Raw genomic sequence first — 6,538 nt, 5'->3', positions numbered from 1 at the left:
TTAATACTCGAGGTACAGCAGAGCTCCACACCTTAATCTATGGTGTGTAGAAACTCCACCGTTGAAAATACATAAGAACAAGGTCTAGGCATGGCCGAATGGCCAGCCTCCCAAATGATCTAAGAACTAGATGTCCAAAGATTCGAAGATGATCAAAGGATCTAAAATTAATCCAAAGATGAAAATACAATAGTAAAAGGTCCTACTTATAGAAAACTAGTAGCCTAAGGTGTACAAAGATGAGTAAATGACATAAAAATCCACTTCCGGGCCCACTTGGTGTGTGCTTGGGCTGAGCAAATGAAGCATTTTCGTGTAGAGACTCCTCTTGGAGTTAAACGCCAGCTTTGGTGCCAGTTTGGGCGTTTAACTCCCATTTAGGTGCCAGTTCCGGCGTTTAACGCTGGAATTTCTGTAGGTGACGTTGAACGCCGGTTTGGGCCATCAAATCTTGGGCAAAGTATGGACTATCATATATTGCTGGAAAGCCCAGGATGTCTACTTTTCAACGCCGTTGAGAGCGCGCCAATTGGGCTTCTGTAGCTCCAGAAATTCCACTTCGAGTGCAGGGAGGTCAGAATCCAACAGCATCTGCAGTCCTTTTCAGTCTCTGAATCAGATTTTTGCTCAGGTCCCTCAATTTCAGCCAGAAAATACCTGAAATCACAGAAAATCACACAAACTCATAGTAAAGTCCAGAAAAGTGAATTTTAACTAAAAACTAATAAAAATATACTAAGAACTAACTAGATTATACTAAAAACATACTAAAAACAATGCCAAAAAGCATACAAATTATCCGCTCATCAATAAGTCAGAGTGGTTCTGCTTAGAATTCTCTGTCTGTTGCTGAGAAGATGATGGAAAAGGCTTGCCATTGCTAAACCTGTTTCTTCTACCATTATTGTTGTTGAAACCTTGTTGAGGTCTCTGTTGATCCTTCCATGAGAGATTTGGATGATTTCTCCATGAAGAATTATAGGTGTTTCCATAGGGTTCTCCCATGTAATTCATCTCTTCCATTGAAGGGTTCTCAGGATCATAAGCTTCTTCTTCAGATGAAGCGTCCTTAGTACTACCTGGTGCAGCTTGCATTCCAGACAGACTTTGAGAAATCAAATTGACTTGCTGAGTCAATATTTTATTCTGAGCCAATATGGCATTCAGAGTATCAATCTCAAGAACTCCTTTCTTCTGATTCGTCCCATTGCTCACAGGATTCCTTTCAGAAGTGTACATGAATTGGTTATTTGCAATCATTTCAATTAGCTCTTGAGCTTCTGTAGGCGTCTTCTTCAGATGAAGAGATCCTCCAGCAGAACTATCCAATGACATCTTGGACAGTTCAGACAGACCATCATATAAGATACCTATGATGCTCCATTCAGAAAGCATGTCAGAGGGACACTTTCTGATCAATTGTTTGTATCTTTCCCATGCTTCATAGAGGGATTCTCCTTCCTTCTGTCTGAAGGTTTGGACTTCCACTCTAAGCTTACTCAATTTTTGAGGTGGAAAGAACTTTGCCAAGAAGGCATTGACTAGCTTTTCCCAAGAGTTCAGGCTTTCTTTAGGTTGTGAGTCCAACCATATCCTAGCTCTGTCTCTTACAGCAAAAGGGAATAGCATAAGTCTGTAGACATCAGGATCAACCCCATTAGTCTTGACAGTGTCACAGATTTGCAAGAACTCAGCTAAAAACTGATGAGGATCTTCCAATGGAAGTCCATGGAACTTGCAATTCTGTTGCATTAGAGAAACTAATTGAGGCTTAAGCTCAAAGTTGTTTGCTCCAATGGCAGGGATAGAGATGCTTTTCCCAGAGAAGTCGGGAGTAGGTGCAGTAAAGTCACCCAGCACCTTCCTTGCATTGTTGGCATTGTTGTTATTTTCGGCTGCCATGGGTTCTTCTTCTTTGAAGATTTCTGTTAGATCCTCTATAGAGAGTGTGCCTTAGCTTCTCTTAGCTTTCGCTTCAAGGTCCTTTCAGGTTCAAGGTCAGCCTCAACAAGAATACTTTTGTCTTTGCTCCTGCTCATATGAAAGAGAAGAAAACAAGAAAATATGGAATCCTCTATGTCACAGTATAGAGATTCCTTGAGGTGTCAGAGGAAAAGAAAAATAGAAGGAAGAAGTAGAAAAATTCGAACTTATCAAAAGAGATGGAGTTCGAATTGTTCATTGAGGAATAGTGTTAGTCCATAAATAGAAGGATGTGAGAAGAGTGGAAGAAATTTTCGAAAATTAAGTAAAAGATTTTAAAAACATTTTGAAAAATACTAATTGATTTTCGAAAACCAAGAGTGGAAAAGAAATCAAGTGAGTTTTGAAAAAGATTTTGAAATTAGAAATCAAAAAGATATGGTTGAAAACTATTTTGAAAAAGATGTGATTAAAAAGATATGATTGAAAAGTTATGGTTTTAAAAAGATGTGATTGAAAAGATATGATTTGAAAAACAATTTAAAAAGATTTGATTTTAAAATATAATGACTTGGCTAACAAGGAAAGATATGATTCAAACATTAAACCTTTCTCAACAGAAAAGGCAACATACTTGAAATGTTGAATCAAATCATTAATTGATAGCAAGTATTTTTGAAAATGGAAAGAAATTGATTTTGAAAACATATGATTGAAAAGATATGATTTGAAAAAGATTTGATTTTGAAAAATTTTGAAAACCTGAAAAAAATTTGAATTGAAAACAAAATCTTCCCTCTTGTGCCATCCTGGCGTTAAACACCCAGAATGGTGCACATTCTGGCGTTTAACGCCCAAAACACTACCCTTTTGGGCGTTAAACGCCCAGCCAGGCACCATGGCTGGCGTTTAAACGCCAGTTTGCCCTTCTTCACTGGGCGTTTTGAACGCCCAGCTTTTTCTGTGTAATTCCTCTGCTGTATGTTCTGAATCTTCAATTCTCTATATTATTGACTTGAAAAGACACAAATAAAATTTTTTTTTTGGATTTTTAGTAATGAGGAATAATCAAAATGCAACTAAAATCAAATAGACAATGCATGCAAGACACCAAACTTAGCAGTTTGTATACTACTGACACTAACAAAATGAGAATGCATATGAGAAACAACAAAACACTCAAGACAAGAGAATTTAAAGATCAGAATAAGGAAATCATCAAGAACAACTTGAAGATTAATGAGGACACATGCATGAATTCGAAAAATGCAAGAAGAACAGAAACATGCAATTGATACCAAACTTAAAATGAGACACTAGACTCACAAGAAACATAAACTATTTTTGGATTTTATGATTTTGTAATTTTTTTGGATTTTTCGAAAATTAAGTGGAAAAGAAAATAAAGATATCAAAATTCTTAATGAGAATTCCAGGAATCACGCAATGTTAGTCTAAAGCTTCAGTTTAAAGGAATTAGACATGGCTAGCCAAGCTTCAGCAGGACATTACATTCAAGAGCTAAATTGATGAGAATCAATCAGCTTTGGTGACGATAAAAACATCACCTTGAAACACTAGAATTCATTCTTAAGAACTCTGAAGAAAAATACCTAATCTAAGCAACAAGATGAACCGTCAGTTGTCTAAACTCAACAATCCCCGGCAACGGCGCCAAAAACTTGGTGCACGAAATTGTGATCATCAATGGCGCCATCAACATGGTACGCTCAATTGCAATCTCAACACTTTATCACAACTTCGCACAACTAACCAGCAAGTGCACTGGGTCGTCCAAGTAATAAACCTTACGCGAGTAAGGGTCGATCCCACGGAGATTGTTGCTATGAAGCAAGCTATGGTCACCTTGTAAATCTCAGTCAGGCAGATTCAAATGGTTATGAGTGATATATGAATAAAGCATAAAGATAATGATACTTATGTAATTCATTGGTGAGAATTTCAGATAAGCGTATGGAGATGCTTTGTCCCTTCCGTCTCTCTGCTTTCCTACTGTCTTCATCCAATCCTTCTTACTCCTTTCCATGGCAAGCTGTATGTTGGGCATCACCGTTGTCAGTGGCTACAGTCCCGTCCTCTCAGTGAAAATATTCAACGCACCCTGTCACGACACGACTAATCATCTGTCGGTTCTCAATCAGGTTGGAATAGAATCCATTGATTCTTTTGCGTCTGTCACTAACGCCCAGCCTTCAGGAGTTTGAAGCTCGTCACAGTCATTCAATCATTGAATCCTACTCAGAATACCACAGACAAGGTTTAGACCTTCCGGATTCTCTTGAATGCCACCATCAATTCTAGCTTATACCACGAAGATTCCGATTAAGGAATCCAAGAGATAAACATTCAAGCCTTGTTTGTTTGTAGAACGGGAGTGGTTGTTAGGCACGCGTTCATAAGTGAGAATGATGATGAGCATTACATAATCATCACATTCATCAAGTTCTTGAGTGCGAATGAATATCTTGGAATAAGAACAAGCTGAATTGAATAGAAGAACAATAGTAACTGCATTAATACTCGAGGTACAGCAGAGCTCCACACCTTAATCTATGCTGTGTAGAAACTCCACCGTTGAAAATACATAAGAACAAGGTCTAGGCATGGCCGTGAGGCCAGCCCCCATGATCTAAGAACTAGACGTCCAAAGATGATCCTAAGATCTAAAATGATCAAAAGATGAAAATACAATAGCAAAAGGTCCTATTTGTAGAGAACTAGTAGCCTAGGGTTTACAAAGATGAGTAAATGACATAAAAATCCACTTCCGGGCCCACTTGGTGTGTGCTTGGGCTGAGCATTGAAGCTTTCATGTGTAGAGACTTTTCTTGGAGTTAAACGCCAGCTTTTGTGCCAGTTTGGGCGTTTAACTCCCATTCTTGTGCCAGTTCTGGCGTTTAACGCCGGGCAGTTTTGAGCTGATTTGGAACGCCAGTTTGGGCCATCAAATCTCGGGCAAAGTTTAGACTATTATACATTTCTGGAAAGCCCAGGATGTCTACTTTCCAACGCCATTGGGAGCGCGCCAATTGGGCTTCTGTAGCTCCAGAAAATCTACTTCGAGTGCAGGGAGGTCAGAATCCAACAGCATCTGCAGTCCTTTTGAGTCTTTGAATCAGTTTTTTGCTCAGGTCCCTCAATTTCAGCCAGAAAATACCTGAAATCACAGAAAAATACACAAACTCATAGTAAAGTCTAGAAAAGTGAATTTTAACTAAAAACTAATAAAAATATACTAAAAACTAACTAAAACATACTAAAAACATACTAAAAACAATGCCAAAAAGCGTATAAATTATCCGCTCATCAATACTGTTGTCAACTACTGTTATATGGTACCCTACCCGGACGGGTCGTGTCTAGTGGCTATTTACTTATGTTATATATCTATATATTGTCCTTCTCTTATTCTCCTTTATGCCGTTAGCTATATATCGCTTTCGACTTCATGCTTTATCCTTTAGTTGTTGATACTGGAGTGATACAACTTCGCGATTTTATTTTTTCTCTTTTCAGGCTTCTCGATTAATACTCCTTTCATTTTTACTTATGACTATGTATTAAAATCCCCCTTGAGAGTTCTACCACCTTATGGCTATGAACTTTGATAGTTCTGAAATGGATGAAGAAATGATCGTTGATACGTAATTGGATTTAGATGATGAATAAGTGCAAGTCGCCGTGTTTAAGAGATGAGTACTATGATATTTGGTCATGGTGACCTTGGATTTAGATTGAGAATTATAATGATTGGTTTTGAAAGACGAATTTGAAAACCAATAAATTGAAATGCTGATGTTGTACTAAGAATGGTTTGAAGGAACCCGTGACAGGTGGCAAACTCCAATTTTTAGGGGAGGTGCTGTTAAAATTTTCCAAGGAATTTGAAAGAGTGTTGGTTATGGTTTTGAAAATGACTTTTTATTTGAATAACTTTAACAAAAGAGATGTGTTTCAAATGCTTTTATAAATTATTAAAGAAAATCGGATTCCTATGATTTTGTTAACTTGTTATTTCAAACTCATTTGATTTCTGAAAACAAAAAGAGTTTTGATTAATTAGTCAAAGACTTTAAAACAACAATTTATATAGAAATTCGAGGGTTTGGGAATAAGAAAGTAAATCTTAAGGTTAGGCTTGGAGTTGAGCTTTGATTAGTGGTAATTGGCTTGACAGAGAGATGATAGTGATGGGGTATGATTAAGGTATGGTGATGATCTTTGGTTAATTATAGTGATATGGGATGATGACTATGATTAATGATGATGGTCATATTATTGATGACATGATTTGAGATTTAATAAGATGTGAGTTCATGAGATAATGAAAGTAATGAATGAGGTTATTGGTCGGCGTTGGACGAATGATCGAGACCCTCGGAGATAGAGAAATCAGAGCGCGGCAATGGAAGCGCGTAGAAAAAAAAGACCTTGGGACTACTATGCGTTGGATATAGAGGCACACTACGCTTACGTACTCGTGGTGGTAGATGCAATTTTCGAGGGCAAAAATTTCTGTTAGGGGGGTAGAATGTAAAACCCGGTCAAACTGTAATTAATAAAATAATAAATTAAATAGGAGCGAATATGGTTA

General features: G+C 37.5%; 1 non-coding gene across 1 annotated transcript; it reads left to right on the top strand.

The window, feature by feature from the left end:
- Positions 1 to 1,389: 1,389 nt before the first annotated feature.
- On the top strand, positions 1,390 to 1,497 carry LOC130953049 (small nucleolar RNA R71). Its single transcript, XR_009075223.1, has one exon. It is a non-coding gene; the product is annotated as a small nucleolar RNA R71 (small nucleolar RNA).
- The last annotated feature ends 5,041 nt before the right edge of the window (positions 1,498 to 6,538 follow it).

The sequence above is a fragment of the Arachis stenosperma genome, chromosome 9, assembly GCF_014773155.1.
Source record: "Arachis stenosperma cultivar V10309 chromosome 9, arast.V10309.gnm1.PFL2, whole genome shotgun sequence".
In the NCBI taxonomy this organism is placed as follows: Eukaryota; Viridiplantae; Streptophyta; class Magnoliopsida; order Fabales; family Fabaceae; genus Arachis; species Arachis stenosperma.
The sequence above is the reverse complement of the archived record's forward strand: the minus strand, read 5'-3'. Positions and strand labels throughout refer to the sequence as shown.